General features: G+C 39.3%; 1 pseudogene across 1 annotated transcript; it reads left to right on the forward strand.

Annotated features, from left to right (window-relative positions):
- Positions 1 to 41: 41 nt before the first annotated feature.
- LOC123728242 (Ig kappa chain V region K29-213 pseudogene) lies at positions 42 to 16,799 on the forward strand (annotated as a pseudogene). The gene is made up of 3 exons (XR_014381063.1): positions 42 to 114; positions 213 to 309; positions 16,580 to 16,799. The product of XR_014381063.1 is annotated as an Ig kappa chain V region K29-213 pseudogene (transcript).
- Positions 16,800 to 17,137: the final 338 nt, after the last annotated feature.

Below are 17,137 nucleotides of genomic sequence, written 5' to 3' on the forward strand. Positions count from 1 at the left end.
TCCCTGTGAGTTTAATACTTTATGACTGAGAGCTGTCCTTCATGACAACAGAACCCACAACAACCATGACTTTTATCACCATCTTCATCTGGACACTGGCACTCTGCTTTCAAGGTTACAATGTTAATATATATGGCTTTAATATGTATATTCAGAACTATTTATTACAATATGTATTTAATAATTCATTGTGTTTTTAATACATTTTTCAGAATCCGGAGGACAGATAAGTGTAACTCAGACTCCTGCAGTGAGAGCTGTTCTCCCAGGACAGTCAGTCTCTCTGAACTGTAAAACCAGCAGTAATGTGTATGATAATAACTTCCTAGCCTGGTATCAACAGAAACCTGGAGGAACTCCTAAACTCCTTATTTACTATGCTAAAACACTTCAGTCTGCGACTCCATCTAGATTCAGTGGTAGTGGAACTCATAGTGACTTCACTCTGACCATCAGTGGAGTCCAGGCTGAAGATGCAGGAGATTACTACTGTCAGAGTTTACACTATCCCAATAGTAAATATGTGTTCACACAGTGATACAGAGCCGTACAAAAACCTCCCTCAGTCAGACTGCACAGTGACTGTACTGCTACAGCTGGGACCTACTGCAGGTGCTGAGGGGAGGAGATGATCCAGTACAGACCTTAGATCATAACTGATCACTAAATGTTTCTCCTGATCATTAACTACATGTTGACTCTGTTGAGTAACTCAAGGAAAACCATCAAGAAATCTGAATAGAGATGATGCAATGATCAAAACCCCTAAAGATTACCTGTGTTTATAAGGGCACAAGGCGAGACCCAAATGCTGACTCAGGAGGCAGATGGTTGATCTCTGATATTTATTACACCAAAGGGGTTGGCAAAAGGCAGGTCGGGGACAAGCAATTGTTCAAAAACCAGGTCAGAGTCCAAACAGTACCAGGCGATAGGCAGGCTCGAGGTCAGGACAGGCAGGGGTTCAGTGAACAGGTCAGTCCAAACAGTACAAGGGGATAGGCAGGCTTGAGGTCAGAACAGGCAGAGTGGTCAGGCAGGCGGATTCAGTCAGGACAGGCAAGGTTCAAAACCAGGAGGGCTAGGGGAAAACAGAGACTGGGAAAAAATAGGAGCTAGAAGAAACGCTGGTTGACTTGGCAAAACAAGACGAACTGGCACAGAGAGACAGGAAACACAGGGATAAATACACCGGGGACTAATGTGGAAAACAGGAGACACCTGGAGGTGGGTGGAGACAATCACAAAGACAGGTGAAACAGATCAGGGTGTGACAGTGTTTTGAAATACACTCCTGGGCAGTCAGAGTCAGGGTGCTGCTCCAGCTGTACAGGACTGACCTGCTTCTTGCTGGTCTCGTCCACTTTCCAGCTCATAATCCAGTCTGAGGGGAAGCCCTTGTTGGCCAGACATGTCAGTGTGGCTGTGTTCTTACTGGACAGCTCCTCACTAGAGGGGGCAGGACAGTCAGGGTAGGGGAACTGTTACCTGGAAGAAACACAACACATTAACTACATCAAAACAATGTACTTTGGAAATGACTTATAAAACTGTATATGAATACCAAAGTTAGATTGCTAAAAGATGTGAAGAAAGCACAAACAGTAATATGATATAAAACAGATTACAAGTATAAAGTAAACAAGCAGAAAGCATACCATTATGACATGTTTAACTTCAGCATTACACTGTGATATCTTTTTTAGGAACGTATCTGATCAGAATTCTCATATTTATAGTATTAGCTGAATCTAATAGGCTTGATACAAACATAACGGAGACCCTTTGTCTTCACATTAACAATGTGGCTATCATAAATTCAGTGCAATGATGACTACAGTAACAGATACATTACCATAGTTATCATACCAGAATAAGAGTTATATAGTCTGCAATCATACAGATAAAGAACTATAATTTAACATTTTGATTCAATAAACGGTTATTTGAAAGAAGGCTCAGTCAACAGCAATTTAGAACAATATTTTTGGGGAAATATATATATCTCAAATAGTAATATTTTAATAGGGACAGAGTTTAAGAAAGTGAAATACTAAAACTGTAATGAGACATTTACATTTACATTTACATGAATATCAAGAGAGCTTGTGATCCAATTTTTCCAACATCAAATCTGGTGCCGCTGCCAAAAGTGTCCCACAGTGATACAATCCTTATTACTGCTCATAATGTACATAAACCTCCCACCCAGTTAAATACTTTAATTTCTTTAGACTAAACTCATACTTTATGAATACTCGTCAAATACCATTTTAGTTCTTTATTTTAAATATTTTTTAAAGTGTAATCACATAGTTATTATGTTCATAATGCTCCAATATGTAAATACCAAATAAAAAATGCTCATTATAAAGTGAGGTAAAACTTTATTTAGATAATCCGTCTGTAGATGATCAAATCACATCATCAAATCACATGTTATTGGTCACATACACATGGTTAGCAGATGTTATTGTGAGTGTAGCAAAATGCTTGTTCTTCTAGTTCCGGCAGTGCAGTAATATCTAACAAGTAATATAACAATTCCACAACAACTACCTAATACACACAAATCTAAGTAAAGGGATGGAATTGAATATATACATATACAGTGTCAAGAAAAAGTATGTGAACCCTTTGGAATTACCTGGATTTCTGCATAAATTGGTCATACATTTTGATCTGATCTTCATCTAAGTCACAACAATAGACAAACACAGTCTGCTTAAACTAATAACACACAAACAATTATACGTTTTCATGTCTTTATTGAACACACCGTGAAAACATTCACTTGCATGGGTGGGAAAAGTATGTGAACCCTTTGTATGTGAACTAGTTGACCCTTCTTTGGAAGCAATAACCAAATGTTTTCTGTCGTTGCGGATCAGACCTGCACAACGGTCAGGAGGAATTTTGGACCATTCCTCTTTACAAACTCTTTCTGTTCAGCAATATTCTTGGGGTGTCTGGTGTGAACCGGTCTCTTGAGATCATGCCACAGCATCTCAATCAGGTTGAGGTCAGGACTCTGACTCGGCCACTCCAGAAGGCGTATTTTCTTCTGTTGAAGCCCTTCTGTTGTTGATTTACTTCTGTGTTTTGGGTAGTTGCCCTGTTGCATCACCAAACTTCTGTTGAGCTTAAATTGGAGGACAGATAGCCTTACATTCTCCTGCAAAATGTCTTGATAAACTTGGGTATTCATTTTTCCATTGATGATAGCAAGCTGTCCAGGCACTGAGGCAGCAGTGCATCCCCAAATCATGACACTCCCATATTTTACATTTGGGATGAGGTTTTGATGTTGGTGTTCTGTGCCTTTTTTTCTCCACACATTTCTCCTTCCAAACAACTCAACTTTAGTTTCATCTCTCCACATAATATTTCGCAGTAGCGCTATGGAACATCCAGGTGCTCTTTTGCGAACATCAAACGTGCAGCAATGGTTTTTTTGGACAGCAGTGTCTTCTCCGTGGTGTCCTCCCATGAACACCATTGTTGTTTAGTGTTTTACGTGTCGTATGCAAGTCAACACTTTTTAATCTTAGGTCTTCTGAGATCTCTTTTGTTCGAGACATGGTTCACATCAGGCAATGCTTCTTGTGAATAGAAAACTCAAATTTTGTGAGTGTTTATTATAGGGCAGGGCAGCTCTAACCAACATCTCCAATCTTGTCTCATTGATTGTACACCAGGTTAGCTGACTCCTGACTCCAATTAGCTTTTGGAGAAGTCATTAGCCTAGGGGTTCACATACTTTTTCCTACCTACACTGTGAATGTTTAAATGATGTACTCAATATAGACAATAAAAATACAATAATTGGTGTGTTATTAGTTTAACTTCTCTGGGCTAGTGGGACGTGACCGTCCCACCTGCGGGGGACACTATTCAACAGCCAGTGAAATAGCATGGCGCGAAATACAAAACAGCAAAAATCTAATAATTTAATTTTCTCAAACAATCAACTATTTTACACCATTTAAAGACAAACTTCTCGTTAATCTAACCACATTGTCCGATTTCAAAAAGGCTTTACGGCGAAAGCATAAAATTAGATTATGTTAGGACATAAACTTCACAAGAAAAACCACACAGCCATTTTCCAAGCAAGGACATGCATCACAAAAACCAAAAATACAGCTAAAATATTCACTAATCTTTGACGATCTTCAACAGATGACACTCCTAGGACTCAATGTTACACAATAGATGTATGTTTTGTTCGATAAAGTTCATATTTATATCCAAAAAAACCATTTTACATTGGCGCGTGATGTTCAGAAAATATTTTGCCTCCAAAACTGCCGGTGGATCAGCACAACAATTTACAAAAATACTTATCATAAACGTTGATAAAATATTAAAATGTTATTCAAAGAATTATAGATAAACATCTCCTTAATGCAACCGCTGTGACAGATTTCAAAAAAGCTTCACGGGGAAAGCACACTTGGCAATAATCTGAGTACGGCGCTAGGAAAAAAACATCAGGCAATACAGATACCCGCCATTTTGAAGTCATCTAAAATCATAAATAGCATTATAAATATTCACTTACCTTTGATGAACTTCATCAGAAGGCACTTCCAGGAATCCCAGGTCAACAATAAATGTTGTTTTGTTCGATAAAGTCCATAATTTATGTCCAAATACCTCCTTGTTGTTTGCACGTCCAGTAAGCTACTCCAAATGTAGGAAGCGCGCCGAAAATGTCATGACAAAAAGTCAAAAAAGTTAGATTTACGTTCGTAGAAACATGTCAAACGTTGTATAGCATCAATCTTTAGGGACTTTTAAACATAAAACGTCAATAATATTCCAACTGGACGATTCCAATGTCTTGAAAAACGTTATTGAACACAGCTACCTCATCACGTGAATGTGTGCCAATGAACTCATGTCATTTTCTGAGTCACCAACTTCCCGGCCTTCTTGTTTGCTCTCTGTTCACTGCATAAGCCTGAAACAAGGTTCTAAAGACTGTTGACATCTAGTGGAATCCTTAGGAAGTGCAAAATGAACCCTAAGTCACTGTGTGTTAGGTAGGCAATGACTTGAAAAGACTACAAGCATCAGATTTCCCACTTCCTGGTTGGATTTTTCTCAGGTTTTTGCCTGCCATATGAGTTCTGTTATACCCAGACATCATTCAAACAGTTTTAGAAACTTCAGAGTGTTTTCTATCCAAATCTACTAATAATATGCAAATATTTGACTCTGGGCCCGAGTATTAGGCAGTTTACTCTGGGCACGCTTTTCATCCGAAATCGAAAATACTGCTCCCTATACCCTAAAAAGTTAAAATAATGTCTGTGAGTATAACAGAACTGAAATGGCAGGTGAAAATCTGAGAAAATCCATCCAGGAAGTGGGATCTTTTTATGTTTGTAGTTTTCCATTCAGCCTGTACAGATTCCATTGACTTAGGACTCAAATTGCACTTCCTATGGCTTCCACTAGATGTCAACAGTCTTTAGAAATTGTTTCAGGCTTGTATTCTGAAAAATGAGAGAGTAAGACCACTCTGAATGAGTGGACACTGCAGTGTCCCAGAGGTTTTTCATGTGCATGACCGAGAGCACGCCTTTCTTGTTTTCCTTTTATATTGACGAAGCTTTTGTCCAGTTGAAATATTATTGATTATTATGACTAAAAACAACCTGAGGATTGATTATAAACATTGTTTACATTTTGTTTGACATGTTTCTACGAACTTTACTGATACTTTTCTGATTTTTCGTCTGCCTGTTGTGACTGCCTTTCAGCCTGTGGATTACTGAACAAAACGTGCGAACAAAACGGAGGTTTTTGGATATAAAGAGGGACTTCATCAAACAAAACAAACATTTATTGAGTAAATGGGAGTCTTGTGAGAGATCCTTTGTTTTGGATAGAGATGACAAAGAAGGCCAAGAAATGGTCAGACAGGGTACTTCCTGTACAGAATCTTCTCAGGTTTTGGCCTGCCATTTGAGTTCTGTTATACTCACAGACACCATTCAAATACTTTTAGAAACTTTAGAGTGTTTTCTATCCAAAGCTACTAATTATATGCATATTCTAGTTTCTGGGCAGGAGTAATAACCAGATTAAATCGGGTACGTTTTTTATCCGGCCGTGAAAATACTGCCCCCTATCCATAACAAGTTAATGAGCCATATCTGTTTATGGTCCAATAACATATTTACAATCATCCATCTACCTTGAGGATCTGTTTGGACAATTTTGACATTCGAATCAAAATTACTGTTAATTAACATCATCACTCCTATCATCACTGTTATATCTGGAGTATTTCTCCTGTCTTATCCGGTGTCCTGTGTGAATTTAAGTATGCTCTCTCTAATTCTCTCTCTCTTTCTCTCTCTCTTTCTCGCTCTCTCTTTCTCTCGGAGGACCTAAGCTTTAGGACCATACCTCAGGACTACCTTGCTTGATGACTCCTTGCTGTCCCCAGTCCACCTGGTCGTGCTGCTGCTCCAGGTTCAACTGTTCTGCCTGCGGCTATGGAACCCTGACCTGTTCACCGGACGTGCTACCTTGTCCCAGACCTGCTGATTCAACTCTTTAGAGACAGCATGTGTGGTAGAGATACTCTGAATGATCGGCTATGAAAAGCCACTTGACATTTACTCCTGAGGTGCTGACCTGTTGCACCCTCTACAACCATTGTGATTATTATTATCTGACCATGCTGGTCATCTATGATCTTGGCCATGTTCTGTTATAATCTCCACCCGGCACAGCCAGAAGAAGACTGGCCACCCCTCATAGCCTGGTTCCTCTCTAGGTTTCTTTCTAGGTTTTGGCCTTTCTAGGGAGTTTTTCCTAGCCACCGTGCTTCTACACCTGCATTGCTTGCTGTTTAGGTTTTTAGGCTGGGTTTCTGTAAAGGACTTTGTGACATCAGCTGACATTTGATTGATTGATTGCTTTTGAATTTCTTTGCCGATGGGAGAAATATATTTTGCCCCTCCAGTCTTTTTTCCACAGAACTTTATTTAAAATTGTTGAATGTGTTTCCTGTAAACAACAGATATTATATTCCTTCTCTTTTAGCCAGGTAAATACTGATCGTCTTTTCTTATTATCTGCTAAGCCATTACAATTACAACTGGCTATACTTATTTCACCATTTACCATAATGAGACACACGTTTGAAATCTATTTATCATAACATATGTTTGTAAACTCACCATTAAAAAGTAGCATAGTGATTGAGTATCAGCTATACCATGATATTTGCATTGCTACTAAGTAAACCTACAATTGTTCCCCACTATTCCACCCACTAAAACCCCTCCCCATTCTAAGTTGGGTTGTCATCCCAGTGACCAGCAGACCACCCCCATTCCCCCGGGTCCCAGGGCCCCCTTAGCGACCGGCACTAACGGTTCTGAGGGGGGGGCAATGCCCCTGTGACAACAATTTTGGACCCCTTTGTGGCCCCCCTAAATGTGGATGAAATAATTTTTACATAACTAATTTTTGCTATCATTCTTTTTTAACATCCGTTATCAGACAGTGGCAATGTGGAACATGGTCTTTTGCCTGCTAATGCCTACAATGCTGTGAAGAAAATGATATGACAACAATAACGTCTAATGTAACAGGCCCCTCTAACAGTACACCTGGCCCCAGCTTGGCCCCTCCACTTGAAATGGTCTAGACCCGCCACTGGCGACCGGGACCCATCCTTCGAAAAGAGCACACAGTGCCACCCACAGAACAGAAGCAGATCAATCGCCAAAATAATTTCCATCGCCCTTACATCGATTTGTATTATATATAGCTATTAAAAAAATATATTAATATTAAAAATCCTGCTTATCTTAATTTCCATAATTAACTAATAATTTTCGTAATAATGTAGGCAGTTCATGCTAAGAATTATTACTTGTAACCAGGATTGCCATTACAAAAATTAAATTTTTGGCAAGAAATTATTATTTTAGCAAACAATTATTGTGATTCATCCTATATTGTCCCTAACATCTTTACTCCCTAGCAACAGTTGTGGGATACATACACACACACAAACACTCATACACACTCAACCCCTTTCCCCCACAAACAACCATAAACTCAGATGCTCAATAGTTGTTCCATTTGAGAGCCCAACTCAAGAAAGGACTTGATTTACAAATGCATATACAGTGGCAGATGTTTGAGAAGGCATGCAAAATTTAGCAAAAACTGGAGAAAATTGGGAGATTTGATTAACCACTGTCAAGTCCTAGGTAACTGAGATCAGATACACCCTCGTCCCCTGAAACACACACACACACAAGAGTCCCCTGTTGTGACCATTTTCTCAAGCATCTCTGTGCAGTCAGGCCTTTGATTATTTTGTGCCACCAGGGCCACAAAAATATGCCCCCTCTCTGAATGTCCTAGTGTGACAGCCTCCCCATGGGTTACTGCAGATAGTGTTGCCAGCACTGCCACTACCTGGGTGGGGGCACCCCACCGGAATCCCCACCGGCTAGGTACAAGGTCGTAAAGGTTCTCATTATCAGCTTTGAGAATTTCCTTGTATATTATGCTCTCCCATCAAGGGGCTTTGGCTTTGTAGGACCAACCCTGCCAGGCAGGCTCAGAATCTTGAGGGGGCGGTGTTGCTTTAGTAGGTCTCTGACCACATTCATCTTTCTGATTTGGCTGTGAATAGGGTACTTACAGCAGGCCCATAAAACAGATAAGGACTTTTCCTTAGTGTATGGGTTGCTCATTCCATCAGGATAGAAGAATAAATAAATAAACAATATTATAATTTATTTTCAAATGTATATCTCATATATGCACAAAATGGAAAGCTCTCTGGCACAACCTCTGCTCACAAACACACATGGGCTCTGGGATTTACAACCTTTATCCTTTTTCACTCAATTAACACTTTTCCAAACACGAAAATACACACCCCACCTTCCATCACAATACATCTGCACATACCCACATACTGTGCCTTCTATGTCCTCTGTTAGCTGTGTTTTATCTCTACCATGTTGATTGAGTACTTTTGTGTTCCAGTTTCTTATATTTAAAAATGCATTATTTCGCTGGTTATCCTTTCTTTTAATGCTGTCTTATCAATTTATGAACTACTATAAAAAGAGTCTAATACTAATTATTTTCCAACATTCCCCCTATCTAGAATGGTGTAGCGTAGTTTATTATTAGCCATGGAGTAGTCTTTGTGTCTCGGAACATTTGGTTAACAATATACAGTTTATCGACTACGGGAGCTACATGATCTGAAGCGCTGTAAGGAGGAACTCCCTCACTACACCCTCAGGAGTTTCTCCTTCTTTCTCTTGGATACCAGTAAGTACCAGATTTTCTCTCATAGTTCTAGTCTGTATGTCAAGTAAGGCTTCTCACTGAAAGATATTCTACTTTTTAATTTCATTAACGTCCATTTCAATCTTATTGACTGTCCCTTTTAGCTTGTTTGTTTCTTTCTCCATTGTCACAGCTTTTTCGTCACTCATCTCGAGGCTCGCCTTCAACTCATTTATATCATTACTGGGTAGTTCAATTATGCCCACTTTGTCATTTATCGATTTTAACCTCTTGGGGCTAGGTGGGACGCTAGCGTGCCACCCGTGGTGCACTCCATCAACAGCAGGTGCATTTCAAGAGCGGCAAATTTGAATCCAAATAAATGTCAAAATTCAAATTTTTCAAATATACAACTATTTTACACCATTTGAAAGATAAACATCTCCTTAATCTAACCACGTTTTACGATTTCAAAAAGGTTTTACGGCGAAAGCATAAATTTAGAGTATGTTAGGACAGTACATTTACAAGAGTTGTGTGTAATGTTTTGTCAAGTCAAAGACAGGGTCACCAAAACCATAAAACCAGCTAAAATGATGCACTAACCTTTTACAATCTCCATCAGATGACACTCCTAGGACATTATGTTAGACAATGCATGCATTTTTAGTTCTATCAAGTTCATATTTATATCCAAAAACAGCGTTTTACTATGGCATTGATGTTGAGGAAATCGTTTCCCTCCAATAACCGGCAGTCAAGTCAGCGTAACAAATTAAATAATTAAAATTAGAAAACATTGGTAAAATATTATATTGTCATTTAAAGAATTATAGATTTACATCTCTTGAACGCAATCAACTTGCCAGATTTAAAAATAACCTTACTGGGAAATCACACTTTGCAATAATCTGAGCACTGCGCCCAGAAAAATACGCGTTGCGATACAGACTAGACGTCATGTTGGGGAGATCTAAAATCGAAAATACTATGTAAATAATCCATTACCTTTGATTCTCTTCATCAGATGTCACTTCCAGGTATCACAGGTCCATAACGAATGTAGTTTTGTTCAAAAAAGCTCATCATTTATGTCCAAAAATCTCCGTCTCGTTAGCACATGATGTAAGCCAGCCGGACTTCTCGTCATGAACGAGGGGAAAAAATATATTTCCGTTCGTTCAAACATGTCAAACGTTGTATAGCATAAATCATTAGGGCCTTTTTTAACCAGAACATGAATAATATTCAAGGTGGACGAATGCATACTCTTTTATAACGTATTGGAACGAGGGTACCCAACGTGAACTCGCGCGCCAGGTGTCTAATGGGACATCATCGTTCCATGGCTCTTGTTCGGTCAGATCTCCCTCCAGAAGACTCAAAACACTTTGTAAAGGCTGGTGACATCTAGTGGAAGCAATAGGAAGTGCCAAAATATTCCTAAACCCCTGTGTTTTTCAATGGGATAGGTTTAAAGTCAATACAACACATCAGGTATCCACTTCCTGTCAGAAAATGTCTCAGGGTTTTGCCTGCCAAATGAGTTCTGTTATACTCACAGACACCATTCAAACAGTTTTGGAAACTTTAGAGTGTTTTCTATCCATATATAATAAGTATATGCATATTCTAGTTACTGGGTAGGATTAGTAACCAGATTAAATCGGGTACATTTTTTTTATCCAGACGTGCAAATGCTGCCCCCTAGACCCAACAGGTTAACCTGTTGAGGACCCCTTCGAGATAGGATGCCGTTAATGGGATTGATTTTGACAACAGCCAGTGAAAAATCAGAGCAATCAAAACAACAAAAATGTCATAATTCTAATTTCTCACACATACAAGTATTATACACCATTTTTAAGATAAGATTTTCCTTAATCTAACCATATTGTCCGATTTCAAAAAGGCTTTTCGGCGAAAACAAAACATTAGATTATGTTAGGACACCACCTAAACAAGAAAAGCCACACAGCCATTTTCCCAGCAAGGAGAGACGTCACAAAAAACAGAAGTACAGCTAAAATTAAGCACTAACCTTTGATGATCTTCATCAGATGGCACTCACAGGACTTCATGTTACAGAATACATGTATGTTTTGCTCGATAAAGTTCATATTTATATCCAAAAACTCCATTTTACATTGGTGCGTAATGTTCAGAAATGTTTTCCCTCTAACCCTCCCGGTGAATGGGCACAATGAGCACACATATTACAGAAATACTCATCATAAACTTTGATCAATATACAAATGTTATGCACAGAATTATAGATAACCTTCTCCTAAATGCAACCGCTTTGTCAGATTTCAAAAAAGGTTCACAGTGAAAGCACAATTTGCAATAATCTGAGTACAGCCCAGAAAACACCAACAACAAGCAAACAGAAACCCGCCATCTTGGAGTCAATAAAACTATGAAATTACATTATAAATATTCACTTACCTTTGATGATCTTCATCAGAATGCACTCACAGGAATCCCAGCTCCACAATAAATGTTCGATAAAGTTTATCTTTGTGTCCAAATACATCCATTTTGTTCGCGCTTTAGGTTCACTATCCAAATCCACAACGCGCGTGCTTACTTAGTCCAGACGAAAAGTCAAAAAGTTATACTACAGTTTGTAGAAACATATCAATCGATGTATAGAATCAATCTTTAGGTTGTTTTTAACGTATATCTTCAATAAAATTCCAACCGGACCTATCCGTTCTCTTTAGGAATGAATATGAACTCAGCTCGCTCCCAAAGGCGACGCGCGTGAATGAACCCATGCCTTATAAAAGGACACCTACTTCCTTGGGCTGTTATTCCCTTCAAATTCAGCATAGAATCCTCAAAGAATGTTCTAAAGACTGTTGACATCTAGTGGAAGCTTTAGGAAGTGCAAAATGAATCCTAAGTCACTGTACACTGTAAAGGCAATCACTTGAAAAAAACTACAACCTCAGATTTCCCACTTCCTGGTTGGATTTTTCTCAGGTTTTTGCCTGCCATGTGAGTTTTGTTATACTCACAGACATCATTCAAACAGTTTTAGAAACGTCAGAGTGTGTTCTATCCAAATCTACTAATAACATGCATATCCTACCTTCTGGGCCCGAGTAGCAGGCAGTTTCATTTGGGCACGTTTTACATCCGGCCGTGAAAATACTGCCCCCTATCCCGAAGAGGTTTTAAGAAACTCAAAATCCATCCCACTTTTTTGTCTGAAATCAGACACTAATTTAACCTGCTTAAATCTAAGAGTAATGGACTATCTGAATGCATTTGTCATGTATGTCACTAAGTGCATGTGTTGTGACAAAGGGAACTGAACTTTAAAAAAAACCTTTCAATGGGATTGGCTTGAGTGAATCCTTTAACGAGAATTGGTCAAAATCACATGACATTCTGGACATCTTGATTTTGCATTAAGATTTGCAAAACAAAAGGCTTGCTATTATGCATATATTTGTGTATTTTATGTACATTTGTGTTTTAGCAAACTCTGTGCTTTTTGGCCTATTTTCAAATGAACTAATTCAGATTTAAATTCCTTTGAGTGGGGTTTGATTGCCTGACTGTGATGCTACTGTATAATCTCGGTTACTGTGGGATGTCTTTCTCTCAATTGGTTTTTATCTCCATCTAGGTTCACTGAAACACTGAGGTTTCTGTTGTTACCAGCTCTAACCACTCGGGGGAGACAAACAAAATCCTTTTTTATCCACAACAGATTGTCTGGAACCACAGTAAGTAGCCATTAGAATTCTGGAAGCACAAGCACCTACTTTTTGCTTACGCATATGTTATTTTTTAGATAACACAGTAAGGTAGCCGTTGAAACAAATCCTGTTCTCAGCATTGATGGTGTTGGTTGTTCTTCGGAATACCATTTGCATAGAGAGGACACTTTCTATTGGCAGCACATGATTCAGTGGTCTGGGAGTGTTTATATCTCTGTGAGTTTAACACTTCATGACTGAGAGCTGTCCTTCATGACAACAGAACCCACAATAACCATGATTTTTATCACCATCTTCATCTGGACACTGCTTTCAAGGTGATGATTGTATTTGCTTAGTTTTATGTGAAATTATTTTGGTATAGTGAAATTATGATATGATTTACACAATAAGACGTGCTAAACGATTAAATGAGGTACTTGCTAATTGTTTGATGTCTTTTTTCAGAATCCAGAGGGCAGTACACTTTGACTCAGACTCCTGCTGTGAAAGCTGTTCTCCCAGGACAGATGGTCTCTCTGGGGTGTAAAACTAGCACTGATCCAGGTGGGAATTGTGGTGGTTCAGGTAAACAGTGTCTAGCTTGGTACCAACAAAAACCTGGAGGAGCTCCTAAACTCCTCATTTACTATACAAGCACCCTTCAGTCTGGGATTCCATCTAGATTCAGTGGCAGTGGATCTGGGAGTGACTTCACTCTGACCATCAGTGGAGTCCAGGCTGAAGATGCAGGAGATTACTACTGTCAGAGTTTAAACTGCAATCCATGTGTGTTCACACAGTGATACAGAGTCGTACAAAAGTCTCCCTCAGATTTCTCAGTGACTGTACTATTTGAGTGTGACTGCAGGTGCTGAGGGGGAAGAGACAGTGACTTGGAACACTGACTGAACTAAAATAAACTGAGATAAATATATCAGTGAAACTTAATCTGTTGTCATGACGTTGGCCTGTGGGTAAGGTTTATGACCCCCCCCCCCATAAATACCTTTCTCCCTTCCCCTCTCTGAATCTACTGAAGGACTTGAATAGCCTGTGTTAAATATAGAGAGTCTGGGAACATCAAACAAATGGGGAAAGGTACCACATATTTTGTTAATAAAACCAGTTGGAAATATGCTTGGGAACGTAATGAGTATGTATGTCAGTTCGGTTGTCATCTGAGACATTATGACTGATGACAGGACAACATAAACTGTACCTGAGAAAGTATACGCCCTCTAGTTATCAGAGTCACATGGAATTGTTATGCAATTGAAATGTTTGATATTGAAAATGTTTGTTAGGAGATGAAATGTAATTTTAGCTTCCGAATGAGAGATTTGGGTTTTCATAAGGAAAGTGCCCTGCTCGATCAGTGGCCCAACCCTGTGAAGAGACAGGGGTTATAAACGATGAAACACCTCCCTCCCCCTCTCCAGGTGTTGTTCCAGTACGGGAGGTCTGCAGCCTCTACGTTAGAAGGACACACATGTCAAGTACAGAACTAAGCCAACCTCGGCGTGAGCTCTGGTATGAACTGGTATGAACTTTGAGCTTATTCACTACAGAAGTGGTACTTCCTAGCCGTTGAGTTAGCAGCGGCCGCTGTAACGTGGGCTAGGAAAGGACGGACGACGGATCCAGTCTAACAGACGGACGAAGATACCACCACGTACCCAATTTACCACCATTGACATTCTTGCGAGGACAGGAAGGTCTGTTGGCCAACCCGGCCAGCATCTACGACCAATCTACCGAAGCGCAGCTCAGAGTAAATATTTATTGCATTTTCCTTTTCCAAATGGGCGGTAATTTAGAATGCATAAGATAATGTATTTACGATAGCATAGCTGCTGTTTCTGTGTTCCTAAATCTTCCCGCTCTTTCATTCAAGCCCAACCCCCTTTCCTTTGTGTAACCAGCTTTCATACAGGTTCCGTCCACCAGGACATTTACTGTATGACATCATTGTATTCTGTGTATTTGTAATTCTGTGTGATTAGTTAGGTATTTAGTAAATAAATAATTGAACCCAATTTTGTATTGCTGATTCAACTTGTTAGCCAGGGTTCGTGAAGATAACCAAGAATTTACAACTTTCATTATGAGACTGAAAATAAAACAAGGGTTAATATTGACTGCTATCGATGTAAAATATTACAAAGTATTTTAAGAGTTTATTCGGAAGATAACGGCTCTATAAACGTTCTTCCGTGGTGCCCCGACTTTCTAGTTAATTACATTTACATGATTAGCTTAATCAGGTAATATTCATTACAGAGAAATCATTTTATAAATTAGCATGTCATATCACTTAATCCGGCATAGCCAAAGACACGACACTGTCAACCCATTTACTGTTATCAAAGAATTCCTGAAATGGCAACTCATACTGTCACCAAAGCATTCCTGAGGTGGCCACCCATATACTGTCACCAAAGCATTCCCATTCATACTTATACATGTCTAGGAATTATATTATCTGTTGAAAGTATTAACCACCTTGAACGTTTTCCCCTAGATCCTACACATTTGACCAATTTGATCATTGATTATTCCACATCTGCTTTGAAAAATCTGGATTATTTTGAATGCAAACACTTCATTACATGCAGGAATGTGCAATACATTGAATGGACTGCATAATTATGTGTGTAATAATAATGTCTCACATTGTTTCAGAATAAATACCCCAGTCATGTCCCCCTGCTGAATAGAGCATTTCAAGCAATATTTCAACCATATTTATTGATGTTATAAATTAGTAATAAACTCCTTAAACCAGAGTACAAAGACCCTCAAGTCTAAACATCACCTGCACACTAAATAGCCACCCTCTGGTTCCGGGATTGTCCATGTAGGAAGAAATGAACTGGTCCTGTGTGGCTCAGTTGGTAGAGCATGGCGCTTCCAACACAAGGGTTGTGGGTTCAATTACTATGGGGGACTAGTATGAAAAATGTATACACTCACTACTGTAAATTGCTTTGAAGAAGAGTGTCTGCTAAATGACTAATGTATCTGTTGCTCTCTCTCTTCACAGATCCCAGGTTCAAGCCTAAAGTTTCTACAGTTTCCCTGTGGGACCAAGAAAGTCTGTTTGCATAGAGGACATGTCATTGGCAGCACATGTTTATAGCCCTGTGAGTTTAACACTTCATGACTGAGAGTTGTCTCTCATGACAACAGAATCCACAACAACCATGACTTTTATCACCATCTTCATCTGGACACTTGCTCTCTGCCTTCAAGGTAATATCATTTACAGAAAATTACCCTGACAATATAGAGTCATTATTTTATACTGTACTGGACAAATTAATGAACAATTAAATTCTAAATATACATGGCATCTCTGTTTCAGAGTCCAGAGGCCAGGTCACTGTGACTCAGACTCCTTCAGTAAAAACTGTGTCATTGGGTCACTCAGTCAGTCTCAGCTGTAAGACCAGCAGTGCTGTATACAGTTACAGCAATGGACACAATTTGCACTGGTATCAACAGAAACCTGGAGGAGCTCCTAAACTCCTAATATACTGGGCTAAAACCCTTCCGTCTGGGACTATAACCATCAGTTATAACAATAACCAACTATACTGGTACCAACAAAAAGCTGGAGGAACTCCTAAACTCCTTATTTACTATGCTAAAACACTTCAGTCTGGGACTCCATCTAGATTCAGTGGTAGTGGATCTGGGAGTGACTTCACTCTGACCATCAGTGGAGGCCAGGCTGAAGATGCAGGAGATTACTACTGTCAGAGTTACCACAGTGGTGGAGTGTTCACACAGTGATACAGAGCCATACAAAAACCTCCCTCAGTCAGACTGTACAGTTACTGTACTGCTACAGCTGGGATCTACTGCAGGTTCTGAGGGGGTCAACTTTGAAAACAGTTGAAAGTATCATACAAATCACATGTTCTCCAACGTCTTTGTCATCGTCATCATCATCATCATTATTATCATCATCAAGATCATGGCTGTAACTTGTTATATTGGTTGTGAACTGAAAGTGTTATTTGAAGTTTTGGAACATATTATCAGTCCATATGCAGAGTAAGATCTACAGAAGTCAAAAGAAAAGTGATTTGTGTCACACGCTGTTCTGTTTCACCTGTCCTTGTGATTGT

Source organism: Salmo salar, chromosome 17 (genome assembly GCF_965601325.2).
Source record: "Salmo salar chromosome 17, fSalSal1, whole genome shotgun sequence".
Classification (NCBI taxonomy): domain Eukaryota; kingdom Metazoa; phylum Chordata; class Actinopteri; order Salmoniformes; family Salmonidae; genus Salmo; species Salmo salar.